General features: G+C 46.6%; 1 protein-coding gene across 2 annotated transcripts in view; it reads right to left on the reverse strand.

Annotated features, from left to right (window-relative positions):
- Positions 1 to 20,760, reverse strand: part of BMP2 (bone morphogenetic protein 2) — a 71,773-nt gene that overhangs the window by 17,412 nt on the left and 33,601 nt on the right. The window contains exon 5 of one of the 2 annotated variants that reach the window (XR_006165047.1): positions 11,193 to 11,211. The exons of the other annotated variant lie outside the window; for it this stretch is intronic. The gene's annotated coding sequence lies outside the window, so the exon portion shown is untranslated. Of the gene's footprint in view, positions 1 to 11,192; positions 11,212 to 20,760 lie in introns of those variants that run through there. 2 annotated transcript variants of the gene reach the window in all.

Below are 20,760 nucleotides of genomic sequence, written 5' to 3' on the forward strand. Positions count from 1 at the left end.
TTGAAGTAATAGCTGGCCTTTTTAGTGTGGGGATGACACTGCATTCCTCATGGAGTTTAAGCTCCCTTTACTTCTGAAAGATGCAAGGAAAAGCAGCCCACCATCTTGTTGCCAAATCGTTCTCCATGGGAGATTAGATTTGAAACTCACAAAACACCAGTATTTATGAGAAGAACTGGACACAACGTGATCATAAGACCATACCGACATTGTAGTTCCCCACCCTTTGATCTTGGCGCTGTAATGATTAATTAGTGCTAAAGTACTGGAAAAATACCTCACTTGAGGCAGTTAAAGCTTCTCTTTGTATAGATGAAAACTATGACTCACATAAAAGGATAACCCGGAAATGCAAGACCAAGAGGGTAAGATTAAAGCAGAAGCCTCTGTTCACATGCAGATGTTTACCCAACAGGACAAATTGGAGAATCTGTTTGACTTTAGGGAGTGTTTCCATTCAACTGCCTAGATTTTCCAGTCCAGGACTTGCACTGCAAGAAAGGCTAACTGTCAATGTGGAGGGTAAATTCGTCCCATAGAAAGATACGCATGTGTTTAAGGAGGCGTAAACTATAAAGAAACATCACATCTTATGGCAAATTGCAGAAAAGTAATCCTTGCCTGGAGCATTTGAAGAGATGCCATTTCTCCCTTCTGCTGTCACAGCTGCATGTTTAAATGCTTCCAAATATGCTTCAGGGTGTAAGTCCCACTACCACCACTGCTCAGGACAAAGCAAAATGTGGGAGGGAAGGCTCTTCCTTGCTTAATCCTGCAGAGTTTACATGTACCGCACCAAAAATCTGGTGCTGACCTTATCAAAGGCAAGGTACCCCGTTATAAGGCTTGGATCTCACCCTTCTTGTTTGGCCAATTGTCTATCTCTGTGTACGCACCCAGAAGAGGACAGGAACACTCAATCTAATCAGAAATGGTTTATGTGCCTCCTCGGCCAAAAACAACTGCAGTGTGGAGAGTCCAGAACCAAAGCTGACCGTAACCTGTCTTCTTTTAATGAAACAGGCCCAAGGCAGTGCCCCCAGGCTGGACCTGCACCACTGCCTGCCAGTGTGAGCAGTCACAGCTTCCCGGAGCGGGACCTGTGTGCAGCGGCTGTACACGGCCTCATAAAGAGGGAGAGTCTTCTGAAATAAAGTGAGTAATACATAGCCCTTTCCTTAACCCAACTGCAGCTGAGTACTGCAAACGACTTCTGATTTATGTCAGATTTGTAACACTACACACAGAGACTGCTGCTTGCAACGTGCAAGCCCAGTCGACTTTTTTCAGGGACAAATTTCAGGAAATTTGTTTGGGGTCTCTTTTCTATATGCGAAATTTAAAATTAAGTATTTGTCTTTGACTCACTGTAGTATTAAAGAGCATTTGTCACAGATGCCATGACACCACTAATAGCTTGGCTACTTGGCACCCCCATCACCCCTAACTGCAGCCAGGCTACCGGACCCCAGAAGTGGGCACCATCCTCCATGGCACAGCCTGGAATCCAGTGGTGCAGAGGACCAAGAGCACACAGCACCAGAGGTGTAATGTCATTTGGCCTGATTTTGAATCTAACTGATACACAAGTAAATGCTGTGACATTTTCTGGGAATATATTTTTCTGTTATAGATTCTGTTCCATAAGCACATCCATAATAGCAAAATTTTGGTCTTTTGGATGGGGAAGAAAACAATGTTATAGCTGACTTTCTCTCAGGGACAGAAATTCCAGTTTTCACATGCAGTTTGACAGTGATTTTAGGATCCACTTCTCCATACATTCAATGTTTCCGTCCATAGCATGGGTGTGGGATAACCCTTAATAGATTTGCTTTGAGATCATCACATCAAAGGTGCCCTTGAAGTACAGATCATTACTGTTGTATTGGCAGTAAGTAAATTTTAATATTAACTAGCAGAGCTACTAGAAATGATCTTGGTGGAACCTGAAAGGCAGAAGCATTGGCTGGACTTTGCATTCGTTACAAAAATTGAAACTGAGCACAGGTCCAGTAAAAGGGCAGCTAAACCTCTGAGGTGAATCACAGCCCATGGTTAGGTAACCTAGGGGCAAGGCCAAATATATTATTATACACCCGCGTCACATGAAACAGGAAAATTGTTTTATGGTTTTGACATCCAAAACCACTTGGCTTTAGATGAATTCCACACAACCCCCAAATTGAATCAAAATCTGAGGTAGGAATACAGAATTCATAGCCTGTGTAATGACAGATCTCTGCTCCCAGAGCTTTGATCCTATCCCGGTTAAAGCTGAAGGGAAAAGTTGATATAAATAGCATTAGCTGGAAAATAAGAACTCCAGCTAGGAGGATTTCTGAGCATGCAACATTAGTTGTGCTGTGAATTCTGGAGAGAGCAAGGATCCCCTCTCCCCTCTAAAGAAGGCATTTGCCTGGGAGAGGCGGAAACCCAAGGCCAAGTCACTGATCTCAGTCAAGCAGGGTCATTGTTTGGACCCTGAATTCTCACATAAACAGGCATGTCAGACGCCAGGCTGGTGCCTACTCATACACAGAAATACGGGGATAAGAAAGGGTACGTCCATGTGCTTGTATGTATCTGGATGTCTCTATCCCTTCTTTTCCTCCCCTCCCTCAATTCTAACTTGGACTAAAGACATTATTCCTTCAAAGAACCTGTCAGAAACCAAACTACTTTTAGGTAAAATGTCAGCCTGAATGATGAAAATTTCAGCCTTTTCTAAAGACGAGAGAGAGAAAGATGCTTAAAAAGCCTAGAAATAAATACTTGAAGATCCTTCTTATTATGTACACAACAGCAGCTGCTAGAGCTCCTAAACTTGGATGAAAAATGCAAGACGGAAAATGCGCTGCACAGATTAATAAGAAGCCATTGTCCTGCACTGCAAACTAAACAAAGCAAACAAACCACAGGAGAAAGTACAGGGAGACATGAAGTTATGCACAACGCTAGGCAGTGGCTCTGGTACCTCCCTCATCACAGACAAGGAGTTCTGTCACTCGCCAAAGAAACTACAGAAGGAAGAGTCACCTCCAAGGCTGATTAACACCTTACAGAAGCAGAAGATGCCTGTAGAAAGCAGACGCAGCTTTTAACATGGGAGGAGAGCAATGGTGAGGGACAGCCGCAACGGTGAGCGGCGGCACAGGGGCCTGCGCAGGGTCTGCTCACCTCACGCGGGCTGGTCGCGGGGCTGCTGGCCGTCGTCAGGAGTTGCCAGCTTGATCCCCTTTCAGCTTTCCCGGCTACAAGAAGCCAGTGGGCCAATGCCTCCTGGATGAGAGCTGGCCTTTGGAGTAGGGCAGTGCATGGAGCCCGGATCAGCCCCACTGCGCGTCGCGTGCGCTTCCGAGCCATCCATTCCCATCTCCCCTTGGTAGCTCCTTCACTGAGCTGTGGGTCTGGAGTGAAACCCCAAGTCTTAGCAAATTCCTCATTCTGGATTTCAAAGAGGACACCTCTGGAGGGCTGGGAGTCAATACTGAAAACTGGTCACTGCTAATAGTTAGCGGTGCATACAGAACTGGAGTAAACAGAGACAACACTTCTTAATTCAGCTCTGAGCACTGTTTACCCCTTAGGATATCCAGTAATGTTTCCTTCCAGGGGTAACTACGAAGAGATATCCACACATCTGCCTGGCTTGCAAGGATGTCAGGAGAAAAGCGCTCAACAAAGAGCTGTATCTTACATCACACCCTAAATGCAGGAAGCCTCGGGGCTTTGGCATACCTTTGTGAGGAGAAAATTTCTAAGTCGAGGGCTCTCTCAGTGCAGGAACACCCTATCCTCCAGCACTGACACACTTAATCCACAGCCCCATCAGCCAGAACTTCCCACCACCCACAATTCCTGAATGATGGAGTGACTTCTATTTATACCCAGATACACCACTGGCAACCAACTAATTACTTCAGTGTAGCCCAGCAGCAAAAGCAGAGGAGTGAGATGCAGAGCCATTTGCGGCTGTGTCATACCCACACATTTTTTCTGTGCTGTAGTTCCACATCTCTCTCTCTAAAAAGAAAAAAAAAAAAAAAAAAAAAAAAAAAATTGACTACATGCTTAGCACATTTGTAAAGTGCTCTGAGACTTCACTGGGATCCGCTGGTATTTCCAGACACAAAATCCAAACACTGAGTCTTTAGCTCAGTTTTGCAGTTCTGGTGTTTCATATTCTAGATGTTCTTGGGTATTGCCTTGTCACAATTGCAATTGAATAGTCCCCCTTTTTGTCCTGGTTATCTTCAAGAGATTTATCAGAACAATCCAGACTGGTTTTGTAAATTTAAGTGCATATTGATGATGAAAGATAGCTTTTCAACTGGAGACAATTTTAGAATTGGTGGGGGGGGGGGGGGGGGTGGCGGGGAGAGGATTCCATTTTCCTTTGCTTTTTTTTAGGCTCATTCCAAAAAGAAAGCCAACCCCTGCCCTATTTTGGACAGGTGGAGGAGAAAAATAGATATTTCTGTAAATGGACGTGTACCAAAACATATGCTACAAAACTAGGTTCATTCTGGCTGGTAGGAGGCTCTGGAGTGTTTGGGGAAAAAAAAAAAAAAAAAAAAAAAAAAAAAGAAGTAAAGACTCCCAAGCCCACCAAGAACAAAACCAGGCAAGCTACTACAGCTGTTCAGCTGTTCAGCTCCTGGGTGGACCCGATGCTGGGAAGACGCTGCCGGCATTTCCTCCCCAGCTCCACATCTGTGTTACCAGAGGTCTCAACAGCGACCTGCCAGGAGGTACCACAGGTTACCCAAAAAACCCACTCTGAAAGGCAAGAGGTGAATGGGAAACACTGCTGCCCTGTCGCACCGGCAAGAGCCCACTCTCTGTTTTGAACACCCCGTGCGCAGATGCCGGCGGGGAGGAGCGCGTTCCCTTTGGGCTGGGGCAGGCAGACTGGTTTGGTGACTCTTTCATTTGCTTTTCCTTGGCCCCCGCACACCAGGTGCTGCCCCTCATAATCCTAATCTGTCCCCGTGGTGCGGCGCCCCGTCCTGCCTTCCTGCACGGCAGCGCAAGCAGCTTCTGCACTTTCATTATGATCAAGAGAAGATGATCTTATGGCCACGGGTAGGGATTAGAGGTTGGTATCTGTGTCCTATTTCAGGCTATGCTGTTGGGCAAATTATTTAAGATTTCCATACTTCCCTGTAAAGAAACTTTACATTTGGAGATGAGGAAATTACCATCCTTCCTTCCCCCTTTGAGTTAAATATCTGTCAATTCTTTGTGAGATGCAAAGGGATCAAAATCCCACACAAACCCGCCTGCAGATGCTTTCCACTGGATTCTATACCTAGAGGATCCCTCTGAAACGCAAACTTCAGGCCCTTCCCAATTAAACAAGGTACTCGTTCCTATACCTAAGCTAAAGGAAGTGGAATAGTCCCTATGGAAATAACCATCATATTCAAAACTAATACCTTTCCTTGCACCTGGAAAGGAACTGTCGATTGCGAGGCACCTGCGTAACACGCAGCCTGAGGGAAGCGCCTCTCGCCAGGCGCGTTCCTGTGCTGGCTCAAGGTCTCAGGGGCGTTCAAGAGGGACCAGCACAGCCGTAACCTGCCCTGAGCTGGCAGAGGAGACGGAGGACACCAAGCACCACGGGTGAAGGGAGGAGTCGCAGCCCTCATAGCTCTCTCAAGGGTAAAAGCTAAGCCTGGTAAAACTGCTTCATCCCACCGTGAACGCCGGTGGGGCGGCTGGATGTGGCAGAGGCTCAGGCTGGAGCCTGCCTGCAGATACCCCGAGATAGGAAGCTCTCAGAAGGAAAAGAAAAATCTGCTTTCTGTCTCCTGTCATGGAAGCTGTGTCAGAAAACTGGAGTTGCACGCGTGTTTATCTGAAACACAAAGCCAGTTCATGGATGTGGCTCTGCTGATCACGTTTTAACCCATTTAAGAGCCCAGCCAACAAAATCACTTTTAGTTCAACTTATTCCTGGAATAGCGTGTGGGACACCGACCATAATATCTCAAAGGAAAGTCACCGCTGTTTTGCAAAACCTGGGCTCATTTTTTCCAACCAGTGTCCCATTTCAGCTACAGAAAATTGCTGTCTAAAGGTGCAAATACCATTTTTTTCATCAGTGTAACAACAAACAAAGCACAGTTGTAGCTCATTTAATTAAGAGGGCTAATTTCCCTCAACTGTCTGTTAAGGCATCACACAGGTGTTCCATTTCAGAGAGTATTAGTACACGGTGCTCTAAGCCTAAAAGCTAATTTTCAACATAACCTAATAATGTCAGTAATAATGACCTGTGATTATTGCATTGTGGATCAGAACCTATGATACTTAAAATAATTAGCATCAAAGCCTAACTAGTAGCTTGCTAAATTCATTATCAGCCATAAACCATCTGCACTGAATTGAACTTTAAACTGAACATTGGCGTGGGCTCCCCTCACCTGTTGGAGGCAGCATTTTAACAAATTTAATTTGGAAACGTAGTTAAAGTTTTGGTCACTGATATTTTCTTGAAGGAAGAAACTCTAGATTTAGCACAAAATACAATTTGATTAAAAAGCACAAGCTATTTTATGTGGTCCCCGCTGTGTTTGGAGCACACGTTCCCCCAGACTGGGGAATTGCTACAGGAATTACGACACTGACCAAACCCATGATCCAGTGAAGCCCATTAACCTCTTAGCAGGCATCTCCGGGGGCTTCAGAGGGTGACAGGGCTGAAGCTGACTTAAGCAAAGCAAACTTGGGTTAGACTTGACACAGAAGATTCCTCAGTGCCTCTTCACCCAAGAGGTTATCCTCATACTTTTTACACCCCTTCTTGACTCCATCTGACCTTCTTGGCCTGGCAGCCGAGGTCAGATGGAGACTCGGCTGTCCTCCGTCTCTGGAAAGGAGATGCCCATTTCTTAGGAGGTGATTGGCCACACTTGGTGAGCTGGGGAAGGAAGGAAGGAGTAAGAATAGAGGCTCGGAGTCCTGCTTTCACCAGGGACTAGCTCAGATCACTCGCTCCCCTTTAATAACTAAAGGAGAAATAAACTTTTCTCAAAACACAGTCAATAGCAATGAAGGAGAGAGAAGGGCTTTGAAGTGTAGCTCTTCCTCTTGGTTAAAGTGGGAAGAGGTGGGATCACAGCAAGTGCCTATGAGCAGCCAGTAATTATGGACATGAAAGTGGGATGACTTGGAGGAGGTCAGGAGCCCTTGGCTCCTTCACTAGTTTATGGTTCGTAGACTTTTCCCCAGGGATGCTCCAGCTTGCCCATAACTATCTCATTTTGTGGCTAACACGTCTGTTGCTAATGGCTGCAAGTTTCATTTGATGCTCAGTGCCTACCACCACAATGGAGGGGTTTGGAGGCCGCACCCTCCCCCTGACAAAGAGATGCAGGCACACGACCGAGGCTGGTGGCTGCAGCATCCACACCGGCAACCTCAGCTGGGAACCAGAGAGCAAACCCGAGGCGAAGGCTGCCCTAAGCTGGCAGGAATCACTTAGCCTGTACCTGTGCCACGGAGCAGAACAACCAGAACACCAGTCCCTGAGTAATAAGCAGTATTTCATACATTACTAACACACAGGATAGCTGCGCTGATGAACGGTTTGTAGTTATTAATATCCGTGGAGTCCAAGCTGACACCTGAAGCTCAGTCTGCACTTGAACCTTCTGCAGGTGCTCAGATTTACTGATGTAGATCTGCCTGACAAAACCCACCACCACCACCACCAAAGGCCTGAAAACACGCTGCTGATTTGGAGAAGAATTTCCTCCTTGTATCCAGTAAAGTTCAGAGAAGAAAATCACTCGGCCGGGATGTATAGCTGTTAATACCCTCTCACAAGCTTTCCCACCCACAGAATGAATAGCAAAAACCAGTTGGCTTTGGGGTATAAACCAAATTAGAAACAGGGAAGGGAAACCTACCAAGTACCCACAAGGAGTTTGGCTAAAGAACTGTGATGCTTCTGCATATTTGACTTGATATTCTCCCACATAAAATCAGAGGGAGGCCAAAGCCTAAACATTCAATTGCTTTTAAAAATTCTACTTTAGGCCTTTAATCCAATACGGGAGATTTTTAAAACTTTGTCCTGATGCAATTAAAAAAAAAAAAAAAAAAAAAAAAAAAAAGATCAACCCAGTCGAAATCACATTGGAAGTCAGGCATCCTAAATGTGCTCTTTCTCCTATTTATCCCAGCTGCCACATTGTCACATTGACATGGGTGAGTCTCCCTGAGACCAGTCATGGTCAGTACATGGGAGGATGATCCTTAAAGAAAAAAAATCTCCTGGACTGAAAATATTAGAAAATATCTTTGGTGACTCCTGTAGATCATTCCTGGATTTGTTAGGGCATAGCATTGCTACAGGAGGCTCTGGCTGTGCTGTAAAAGGCTCCCTGAGCTCACTTGTGTTCCTGAAAAATCCCAGAGGAGTTTTTATATGATTATGAGCATCTTAGTGAATATTCACCCTGGACTATTAGAATTTTATTTCATTTCTATTGTTAATTACATTTTTGACTATCCTTTATCTGTACTGGGAGAAGGTTTTTTTGTAATCTCATTAAAAAAAAAAAACAAAAAACAGTAAAAATAAAGTCCTTTGATGTTATTCAAACAAGAATAAAGTGACTCTGATAAGTTTTCATCTCTTTCCTATTCTTTTAAAGTTTTGGGCTTTTTTCAATACTTTATACCCTTTTGCCAGCAAGAAAAGAGATTAGAAGTGGGGCAGGGGGTGTGTGTGGCAGGGAGCAGGAGAAGAAAATGATAGCCACTCTTTAACCTTTTTTTAAAAGAAAATGGAAACACTTTTGTGGAGATGGGTCATCGGTACCCCAGTAAACCGCCCAGCTAGTTTTGTCATTTTCCTGTACTTTCACACTTAGCAAAATAGGTTCTTTAGTAAAACCTGCAGCTTCCCCTAAGGCTGAGAAGTAACACGGACACCGCGCGGGCTGACAGGGCCAGCAGAACTCACTGATATCCTGGTATCGTTCAAAAGCTGCCGTGCTGCTTTACAGGCAGCAGCTGCTGGACAGGCATTTCTCCTCTGGCCCAATTTTTCTTGGCGTTACAGGACTGATTGTGGAAGCTGGACACTGTGCCCGCATTTGGGTTTTGTCCTGGGCTGACGTGAGATGAAAGCTTCTGCTGAGGTTAACACAACGAACGCGAAAACGAGACAAAGGCTGGTGACAACCTTTGTATGATCCTGTTCTTTTTTTTTAAAAAAAAAAAAAATATTGTAGACATTTGGTCTGATCTGTTTAAGTGTTAATGCCTTTTAAACAAGTGGGCAAACCCACTGGCAGTGTTCAGGGCTTTCAGACCCAGCCTCCTGCACAGCCTCGACTGCACCGAGGTTTCCTTCCCTCCAGACCTATCTTCTGCAAAGCCTCTCAGCCAAGCAGGTCCTCCACCTTCCTCGCTCCTAGGTGGAGTTTAGAGCACTTCACCTGCCCTTACAAGTCAGCGAGCAATAAGTCTGCAGCACCCTGCAGGGCTACAAAACCTCCCGCGAGGGTGGAGCAGGAAGAGACTCCTGCAGTTCTCCTGCCAGCTATCCAGAGGTGTGCAGTGCCATGAACGACACCGGGCAGCCGTGCGTGGGGAGGGAGAATGGGTGCTCGGAGGAACACAGATGAAAAGAAAGGAAGAGGAGAGAAAGGAAAGGAAGGAATAGAAGGAGGCAGAGAGAGAGAAAGACCGGGGGAAAAAATTAGGTATTATCAAACTACTGGAATGTGCTTTTGCAGGGTTTCATAGGGATGGCACGTGCAGAACAGGAGTAAGGATGACAAGAAAACAGAAAGAGAGCTACACTACAAATGAAAATGAAGACCAGGTCTCCGGTTCACCTGGAAGGAGGAAGGTGTATAGGGACTTAGGTAGCCTATGGGAAAGAAAAAATTTGGTTCTGAAGCATTTGGCATCAATTCTTCTGTACCTCCACAAGTGGGATTCCAGTCTTCCTGTAGAAACTTTTGCATTCTCTGCACACAAAGCCACACCGTGAGTTACATGCAGGACTCCTTGACAGTCACACAGTTTGTAACCCCATTCCCACTCCTTCCAACAACCCGATGCAACCAAAATGTTACTCATTGCAACTTTCTGGGGTTTTATTCAGCATGAAATGAAAATCACGCAGCAGAAATGTACCAATTTCCATCAGTAAGAGAAACTGCCCACGGAGACCACTTTGCTCAGGGTTTTGCTCTCTGGGCACCAGGAGAAATGCACTGGGCTCTGGGGAGAAGAAATCACTCTCCACAAGAGCGAGTGCCACGTTGTTAATCTTCATCTTCAAACTCATCTTTGGATAGCAGTCTGTGGGAGAAACTGAAACATGGGGCAAAGCCTCATCTCCAAGCGAATAACATCAACAGCTGAGGCTTTTACACGATGTCTGGCGTTGGCCAGCGATGAAGGATTTCACTGCAGCCACAAACCTGTTGTTCCACCTCCCTCCATACACACACGTATGCGCAAATACGCACACAGAGTCCAACGGCTAAATTTTCCAGGTCAGCCCACGCTTTCCCCCATCACCCATGTCCCACGACGTCGCTGCCCGGCTTTGGAGCCTGCACCTGAGCCCAGTGCGCCGTGGCTCCCAGCTGCCGTTTCAGGGAGGAAGAGGAGCAGACTGCAGCTCTCTGGGCTACACCCCCCTCCCAGGACTGCCTCGAAGCACGTAGGCACCCCTCGTCATTTAACCAGCCGGGACTAGATAGACCCTCACAGCACCTGGGGCCCGGATCCTGAGGAAGCGTGAGCCATCGCCACCTTGCCAAAGAGGTATTTTGATGGCTCCATGCCGTGGTGCTGGTGCAAATGATTCTTCAAGAATCCTTTCAGGTACATTATTAATTCACAAGGGAACCTGTCGATAGATTTTCATTGCATCGCACAGCCAACCTTAAGACCAAAAATGAACGGAGGTGTTCAATCAGAGCGGCCCCCTCCAGTTCCCACGTTGAGGAGCTGAGCCAGATCTACATCTGAACTCTGCAGCTTGGGCCCGTTCTTAGCTCTGATGCTCGGCAAGCCGAAGGGACTCGGGAGGTTCTCCATATTGCTTATAAGCATCCATCAAAACAACTGTAAATGAGTTATGTTTCAAGTATGCAAGAACTTGCTTCTCCATGCCAAAAAACGATTAGTGTTCTCAGGCTTCCAGCAATGCAAAGCAGAGTCTGAAATGTCCTGATGAGAGATATATGCATTTCCTCTTAGACAATTAATATTAGGGGTGGGTTTTATTGCTATTCTTTTTTATGTTGTTAACATCCTGCCCTCTTTCCTGGTTCCTCCCAAAGAGCTACAATGCAATTTGCAAAACTCCCCTTTGTAAGATGTAAACATTTACTAAACATTGTCTTTCCACTTTGTATTATGACAAAAGAATAGAAGTCGAGATGTTAAATATATTTCTGTATTTGCATCTGAAAGCCCCAGGCCTTCCTGAACATACTTGTAGATAACTTCCATTGTTTCGAGCACGTTACCTTTTCTGTAGATCATCATCTCCACGAAAATCCAAAGGCAAGGTCTTTGCTGAAACACTGCGTAGGACCCGCTTCTCACCCAGTGCCTTACAAATGTATTAATGCCATAGGATGGTCACCCATGTTATTCCACCTCATTATTTAATATGGAGACATACACAGCCTGGCCTGCAAACTCACCGCTGGGGACTTGGAAAGGGGTGGCTTTATTCTCCAGTGCAATTACAGCTAAACCAGAGGTTGAAACTACGTCTGCAGAGTCATTCCTGGAGCTGTGATGCACTTTGGCAGCAAAGCCTTGGGTGGTTAAGAGTAATCCAACAGCCTTTGGGGGGTGGCCAGGCTGGATCACCTCTCACGGGGCTTGTGTGTGCTGCAGAGCAAACCCACCCGCTGCCCAAGCAGCCTGGGAGGGCAGCACGCGCTGGCGAACCCCGACTCTAGCGCAGAAACCACCGGCAAGCCGAAAACTCTCCCGGGTTTTCTCTGAAGCCAGAAACACCTGGAAACACTTCAATCGCCTCCCTCACGTCTCCACTAGATAGAAGAAATCCAGTGGCTTCATCAACTCTGCCTTTGCCAGAAGCCTTCATAATGAAAACAGGACCTTAAACCTAGTTTTGACGAAGCGTGGAGTACCCAAAGCCTCCTTTTCCAGCCTCCTCGTTAAATACCTATCTGTGGCCCCAAGCAGAACTTGGCCACCTCAGCAGCACACAGCAGCAGACCCACATTGATCTTGTTTTCTCTCCTTTTGTGTTTGCTTCCCTCTCTGCATGCTATAAACATGGTCCTGTATTTCACAGATGGTAAGAGATGGCATTACATTCACCGATGTTGTAACGTTCTCCAAGGGCTTAAAATAAAACTAGCTTTCAGAATTGCATTTCATATCCTTAAGCAAATGCTTTTTCTTTCCCGCTCTTCCCCACAATTTTGTGCATGTGCGTGCTCTTGCATTTTTTCATGAGTAAAGAGCATAGTTTACTCCATTACACACGCACACACACACACGTGCGCACACACACGCACCTTTTTGAAGCATAATTATTTGGCAAATTTCCAGTTAAAAGTCCTACTAAATAAGTAAATATCATTTAAAGAATAACTGCTTAGTGTCACTTGGTATTTTTCTTCAAATAATATGAAAATCCAAGACACGGGGGTGTAAGAAGAGATGCCCAGATTGACTGCCTAACACCGATGTGTCTTTGGGATGTGAATTTACAGAAATGATTGAGACAAAGGAACAAAGACTGGTTTTTGTCTAGAGCTATAGGAACGCTTTCAGAGCAAACCTGCTTAAATCTTTCTAAAATCACATCACAACCACAGGGGCCATCTTTGTGAAATTTTTGGAGGGAGGTGGGGCTGTTTGTTTGTTTTAAATAGCCTGTTAACCTCATCTTCTGCTGCAGACAAAGCCTTCAGGCCAATCCTGCAAACACCTCTGGTATTGTTCTGAGCAGTCACTTTTGCACCTGCCAGGAAATTTGTAAGATCAGAGACGCAGATCCACCTCCTGCAACCTCTTTGCCTTCCTGGAAACTCCCCCAAAATAGCTGACTGGGTAGGATTAGGCTCTTGCTTTGGAAGTTGATTATGTGATCTCTGTTTCTTTCAGTCTTGCCAGCCAGGGCTTACCTCCAGATGAGTATTTCAGCACGTGCTTAACCTTAAGCAACGAGATACTCATGCTTACAGTTAAGTATAGGCTTAAAAATTTTGTTGGAAGCAAATCACAAGCACATTCTTACACACTTCTCTGGGCTGGGCCTAACCATAGTTCTCCTGTTAAAACAGTCTTTTTTTTTTTTTTTTTTTTTTCTCTCCCAACACTTATCCCATCGTTGTAATTTCCCTCTTCGACTACCCTCTCCAACTGCTTCATTCCAGTGAAACCAAGGGGAAATGACATTTTCTTCTATGGCAAGTAAATAATAATTGACAACAAACCATTAGATTATGCACAACTATGCAGGAAGAAGTAGTATCTTTTATTTAGATCAACTAACCCAGGCTAACTACAGAGATGGGTCTGTCCAAGACCTGGTTCTCCCTAAAACATTGCTTCTCATCTATCTTGTATTCTCATAGTGCTGCATTACTCCACGACACACAGTTGTGCTTTACCGCGGTTTTATGGGGTTGGGGGAAGCTGCCTACTGTGTGAAGCATCCAGGAAAACAGAAGGAATGCAGCACATTGCTCCTGCTGCGTAGGGCTGCCCAGCAGAGAGTTAATATCATTGCACAGGAGCCATTTCACCTACAGCAAGAAGTGAAAGCATTCGACTACACCCAACAAGTGATCACAGAGCACCCTGCAGGGAATTTGCTTCCATTTCAAAGGGAGAGATCAAAACCCACAGAGAAGAGGGGGGAAAGAAAAAAAAAAAAAAAAAAAAAAAAAAAAGGAAAGAAAGAAAGAAAAAAAGGAAGAAAGAAAGATGCTCCCAGCCTGTGCATGAGATCAATGTTGGGCCCAACCTCAGAAGTTTTCTGAGAGGAAGGGAGAGATATGGACAGAAGAAGCAGAGAGCACCTTCAGTGCCGGATTATTTATGTGCTGGGGGTTTGATCCTACACACCAAAATAAATGGGAGGTTTGCCACCAACTTCAGTGGAAGCAGAAACAAGTCCTATCACCTTGAGGTTTATTGGCTGTCTGCAGAAAGTTTTAGAATTTATATAGAAATTAAACAGAGGATAATTTGACAGTTTAATGGTGACGTCGTGGTTTTTACATTAAAAGAGACACAAATTTATCCTTTGGGTTTTGTGATTATTTTTTTCCTGCCTGTTGTTTTTCTAAAGAAAAATTCTCAGGTTTCAAGGGAAGGCTGATAAAAATGGGATATTCCTGTGCATGAGAAAAAAGGAACTTAAAGCTCAGTCCAGTCCTACATCCCTCACTCAAGTCTCAGTAGTTTAAGCAGTTGGCATTATCAGTAGCAGCAAATTAGCCATCCTGTAAGTGCTCCACTCCTGTGCCAAAAACAAAAAAGGCTGTCCTAATTTGAACTATGCCAAATAGGGCATCTGACCATGAAAAATGACTTTAAAGAGCTGAAAAAAACCCAAAAAACAAAAAAACAACAAAAACAACAACAACAACAAAAAAAAAAACCCTGTAAATAAATCCTGCATTTGGCACCCATCGACTGGTCCAAAAAGTGAGGAATCTGCTCTGGGTGTTTGAACCAGGCTCAGGACTCCCTGCAGCTCCAGCTCCTTGTGAAGTCCAGACACAAACTCATGTGGAAATGTCCGAGTAAATGACTTCTCAACCCCTTGGTCATCTTTGTCACTTAATCACCAATTATTAAATGAATCCACCCACTGAGGCCAGTTAATGCCAGTGCAATGAGCAGGTCCACTCTGATTGTTTGGGATGAGAAGCCTGGTGGCAAATATTTAAAGTTAGGACAGCGAGCACATTTCCATCAGTATGATATTAATCAATAAACTTATGTCTCTTCAGCTGTTTTGGTTCATTTCTTTGGAAATCCAGAGTACTATGAGCAGCAGCTCCTTATCTCCAAGCAGAGCGGGACAGGACCCGGCCTCTGCTCGGGATCCGACAGACCAGCAGCTGCCACGCGTGGGGAGAGGACGGAGCTGGTGAGCAGCAGCAGCAGAAATGCAAGACCACGGCGGCCACCCAACACCACCGGCTACTTTAAGGTGTCCTTCTCCAGCCATCCTTGGAGCCCCTTTGCTAAACAAGTCGGTCATCGGGCTCCAACCCGCTGCTTGCAGAAAGGTGGCTGCGCCCGCAGCTCTGCATCCCACTGGGACACCTCCCTGCACCCGTCCCCACCCACGGGACAGCTCCCCGTCCAGGGGACATCACTAATCGCCCATTAGCCTCTGAGGTGTGGGTGCAGCCCCTGGAGGGAAAGCAGATAAGAGGGAGGATGCAAGAGGGACGGGAGGAAACGCTTGAGGTTCACACAGGAATGAAAAACCTCTGGTTCTTTCTTCTCCCACAAAAACCTTCCACCACCTAGGACTGTATTATTTCTTAGGAAAATACAGGAGAATCCTTGGTCTGGGCAACAACAACAAAAATCTTTAAAATTAACTGTGAAAAATATAGCTTGACCAAAACTATTTGAATTTGTGCCACATTCTGTGATGAGTTTTTTTTTATTGCCGGTTTGGGGGAGGAGGGTTAAGAGGAAGAACAGCAAAAACATTTCAAATCAACCTGAAAGGTTTTTTTATTTTTTTTTTTCCCCCTCCTGAGATTTTTCCACTTCGGTCAGCACGCTGGAGAAATCGCTCACTCCCACAGCCCTGCCGCTTCCAGCCCCCCGGCAGCACGGAGGTTTTTCTACCGCCAAACGGCTGAAGCAGATACCGGCCCCCGGGCAGCAGGGCCAGAGCTGGGCTCCACGGGCCACCCGGACTCCCCGTTTCACCCCCCGAATTTCCCCGCCAGAGGCCCAGGCTGCTTGGGCAGTGAGCTACGGCCGGTGGCTGCTCCGGCGAGGAGACATGCCTCTGCTGCTAGATGCATAATCTCCAATTTATACAAAGCTTTGAAAGGCATCCAACGGTCTAATTGGGAGGCCCTTAAATTAAAGTGGGGATGGGATTTGGAATCCACTTTAGAGCCTGCGGTTTGGAGGGAAGCATGGGGATCCATTTCATCTGTGTTGATATCAAGGGAGCCCAATATAAATGTTTTCTGGCGCTTTTATTCCTCCAGCCCTGGGGTTTACATGAGGGTTGGCTTTTTGTTCAGTGTTTTTTTTTTTTTTTCTTTTCTTTCTTTCTTTCTCTGTTGTTGTTTTTTTTTTTCACTCTGAAGCCTCTTCCAAGTGTAATTTTAGCAGAGGCGTGTTGTCGCAGCGTCTGGGGCACCACCGCTTCGCTCCCAGGTCTGGCTGCTGGACTACAGCGCTGCCCCACGCCTGTCCCCTCACTAGTGACAGCTCCCCTGCCCGATCTGAGGCTGAGGGGGCACGTTGCCACCACGCATAGAAAGCCCAGCCACCGGCTCTGTCTTGCCAAACTGATGCCATTTGGGGAAGGGGATGTGCTGCCAGGGAGCGGAGGGCCAGGGGACATGCGCCCATCGCAGCAGCCTCGGGGCTGCTCTCAGCTGCGGCGCTCTCTCCTCAAGCCTCAACACTGCATTTCCACAGCTCTGGTGTTAAAAGCATGCCATGCCCTCCGCCTTGGGAGACGCAGCCCCGGGATGGCTTTATTGGCCCACCCTGGGCAGGAAAGCTCTGCTGCCCTTAAGCAACGGCTTCGCGGCTGAGGCAGCTGCTGGGGGCAGGAGTGAGGAGGTGGGCAAGGGGCAATGCTCCTTTGCACCATCTGCTTTTCATTGGGCTCTGCTGGAATACTGCAGCCATTCTGCACCACTCCTAATTTGACCCGCTGGCAAGGACCCCACGGCTGACTGCACCTGAATGCTGGTTGCAGCCCTTGTGTCCCACCACCCTTCACTCCCAGCACAAACCAGGATTTTTTTAATTCTATAGCCAAAGAAATACATATATTTCTGTTTCAGGGGAAGCAGAAGCCAAAGGGAACACACATTTCCAACTTGCCCCGCTATCATGAGTGGCATACACCTAAAGATGAGAGACTGCAAGGAAAAAACTCACCATTCCAATATGCTTTCTGCTTATAAATCTGGTAATCTACAATAGAGTGGGAGAGGAGGGCTCCGCATGGTCTTCTCCACAAGCCCACTCCTCAGCTGCCACAGCATGGCCAGGCTGCAGTGAAGGCAGGACGATTTACAGACCTCAAGAGCTGGCCCCTGCACACTGAGAGTGCTGGAACGTGTCAGCAGCTGCTAAATGCGGCCACTTCTCCTTCTAATCTTCTAATAAAATATTCAGCAAGCAACCAGAAGTAACATGATTTGAGGGAGCGGGAGTTTTCCTAACTTTGTATTTTCACTGCCAGAACAGAGTATTATTTCTCCTTGCCACTTGAAGTGGTTGATGTCCACAAAAGCCCTGCAACAACAATACCGTGCGTGCGCAGGAAATTCCCTTCACATCACAGTGACACGAGGAGAAGGAATGGAGAGCGTACAATGCATGTAAAAATATAAACACAAGAAATGACCTCATTTCTGCCAACGTTCAGACTGATTATATAGGTCCATGGCCAGAATTTCTCCTGTGGCCTTATTTTTGCTCTCCTCTCCAGTCTGCTGTATGCTCTGATCAAAAACAGGATGGTGTCATTAAATAAGACCTGGCCTTGCGTCACACGCTTTCCCTCCAACTCCTAAACCTCCTCCCCAGCCAAGCACCACAGTCGCTCCCATTCTCTCGGAACTGGGAAGGCAGGTTAGCTGTGGCCCTGTCCCCACGGGGAGCAACTGATGCGAGTTGAATGCTCTGGTAGAAATTCCCTGGTGGGAAACGCACGTGTATGAAAATAAGGCATAGGCTTAAGGCTAAAGTCCAGGCAGGAGATGCAGAAAAACTCACCCTCACCTCCCAGCTCTCCCTCAGTGCCATCTGACTAATCCTGGGAGCACACAGGTTGCCAGCAGCGGCAGAGAAAAACGTTTCTGCCATTTCTGCAGAAAAGCAGGCTGGGACTCTCCATCCCCCTTTCCCCTGAGTGACCCCAGAGCTGCGCATCATTTGGGATGACCCCCTGGTAAACACAACTTAGCCCTAGACCAGCTTTTTCTGGCCAGCAAAAGTCACAAATCCATTGACCTCCTAACCAGAGTGGAGGTGGTTGAACTGCCACACTTCTATTTTGCAAGACGTGACATTTTGTTGAGCGTGTGAGGGGAGGGGGATCAGCTTCAGAGAGATAAAGAAAATTTCCCACAGAAAGGAAATTACTTAGGAATCTTTGTTTCATTTTAAGGGGAAAAAAACATGAAACCTTTCCAGAGAATTTGTTTCCTTGTGAAATAAATAAATAGCTGGCTCTTTTGACACTTGAGTACCTGCCACTTTACCCTGCCCTGGGGTCACAATAAGCATCCGGGACCCTGATAGCAGACTCGGGAAGTCCCAGGACCTTGGGCGCTGGAACGGGGCACGGAGCAGGAGGAGCCCCACTCACCTGGGCTTTCAGGTTCCTGCCCAGGGGCAGCGAAGGTGGGAGCTGTAAGATCCCCAACTCCCAAAGCTGCACAGATGAGCTGTGTTGAGGCTACACATCCCAGCGATCTTTGTGCCTCGATACCTGATAAAAAAGCGCCCAGAAGGTTCCCCTGAAACCATAGCCTTGAGGGGACGTGGTTCTTCAGCTGAGACACTTGGCTCTGGAGAGCCCCGATCCAACCGCCCCATGTCGGCCAGGGAACTCTGCCTCTCCCCCACCCCTCAGCCCAGGACCCTCCCTGCCTGCTGGGCAGTGCAGGGTGCCCCTCCTCACCACGCAGCAAAGCAGGACGGCACAGCTGCCCTGGCCTCCCAGGAAAAGGTGTCTGTCATTTGGTTAGCTGCCTCCTGCTCCTCTGCCAGTCCCCTCCTTCATTAAATTAACACCTCGTTATAAAATGCAAGCTGCTTTGTTCCTACAAATGGTGCTGGAGGGTGTTTACTTTTCTAATGAATATCCTGTGTAGAATGGAAATCTGTCCCTGGCAGTCCTTAACAAGTGCTTCATTAAGCTGTTTGAAAAATGTTCCTTTCTGTTCTCCTTTGAACAGGTTATGCTTTGCTCTTTTAAGCTAGTTTTTGGCTGCCTCCCCATACCTGAGAGGATGGGTGGAGAGGTGGCCATCTGCTCCCAGAGCAAGAAGCTTTTTTTAATCCTCAGCAACAGGAAACGTGCTGATAGAGAGCCCAGTCTCTCTACCAGGTAGAGCAGCACCCATCTGCTGACGGGGACGGTGTGGCACGGCGGCGCAGCCGAGAGCCCCTGCGCGCGGAGCTACGAGGCCCACGCTCTCGCGGGACTATGGGAAACTGAGGAGTTCAGGAGCAAACTAGAAATGTGAAGAGAGGGGTGTGGTGGATGCAAGGGCCAGATGATTGAAGCGATGTAAATTCTGCTAGGAGTTAGGCGTCGACTTCAAAAAAAGTCTGGCCATGCCAGCAGAGTAAAACTATTAACAGCAGACCCTTGGGTTCAAACATGATTTTGGCTGTGTTGGCAATGACAACTACAGTTGCTTAGAATTGTGTTGAACAGAGCTCAGTTTGAAAACTCTTTATTAAAAGCTTTGGGATAAAGAGTGTTTGGTGAAGCTTTTTCCCCAAGCAGTAAATGGAAGTAAGTACCACACATGTTGCCTTTCACCCAAAACCTACGGAAAGCTCACAGAAGGACAGAAAACACAAGGAGCATCCTTACAGGGCAGGAGAGTCATTACTGTGCCAGTGAAACAGGATTCCAGAGTCTCCCTGAAAATAATGGCAAATATTACTGCTTTCTGACTCCAGTCAGTCCTGCACATAAACCAGGAGCCTTTAAAATGCTCCCCCCCCCCAACCTCAGAGGGTATTTTCACGGGTTTCTCCTTCACCAGGCAGGCTGAACATCAGCTATCTTGGCTGTTTAGATGAATTACCAAAACGCTGGGTTTGGGATTTCCTTCTGGATTTTTGCTAGTATTAAAACCCTCTGCTAGATTCAAAAGAGATGAAGTATATCACTTTGAGGGTGAGAAAACTGCACTGGTTCAAAGCTAACACAACCTCCTTTGCCCTAGAGCTACTTCAGGAGTCTAATTCATCTGGATAAACAGGTAACATGCTAGAAAAGTGTGCGCGGCCATGAAGAAAAGAGCTCATTCACCAGCAAACCTCCAACCCCAGGAGTTTTTGCCCCACCGATCTAACCTGATTCTCCTCAGGCAAGAAACTTTGGGGAGGGCAAGGCTGTTGGAAAAATAATCTCATTTCCCTCACAGTAAGTGCAGGTCCCTCTTTTAAGAGACCTAATCATCTTTCAGTACAAAGTGACGGCAACAAAATGCATGTATGACAATAGCACAGAAAAAACAAGTTTCAGAAGTGTGTTGTTACAGTCACTGGTGGCTTGGCCATTGGTATCTTCATCATACAGCTTGGCACTAGCCACACAGCCTCGATCTTGGGTAGCAGGGCCTGAACTCTTTGCCCTTCACATATTTGTTTTTCCCAGCATGCAGCTTACAGAATTGAAAGGAAATGTTTGCTCTGTATTGGACGCTCCAATGGCATATAAATTCAATGTTTTAATGGAATAGCTTTTTTCTGGAGGGTTTTTTGGGTGGGTTTGGGTGGGTTGTTGGGTTTTTTTCCTTTCTTTTCTTT

This window comes from Tyto alba, unplaced genomic scaffold, assembly GCF_018691265.1.
Source record: "Tyto alba isolate M040663 unplaced genomic scaffold, T.alba_DEE_v4.0 Super-Scaffold_16, whole genome shotgun sequence".
NCBI classification, from domain to species: Eukaryota; Metazoa; Chordata; class Aves; order Strigiformes; family Tytonidae; genus Tyto; species Tyto alba.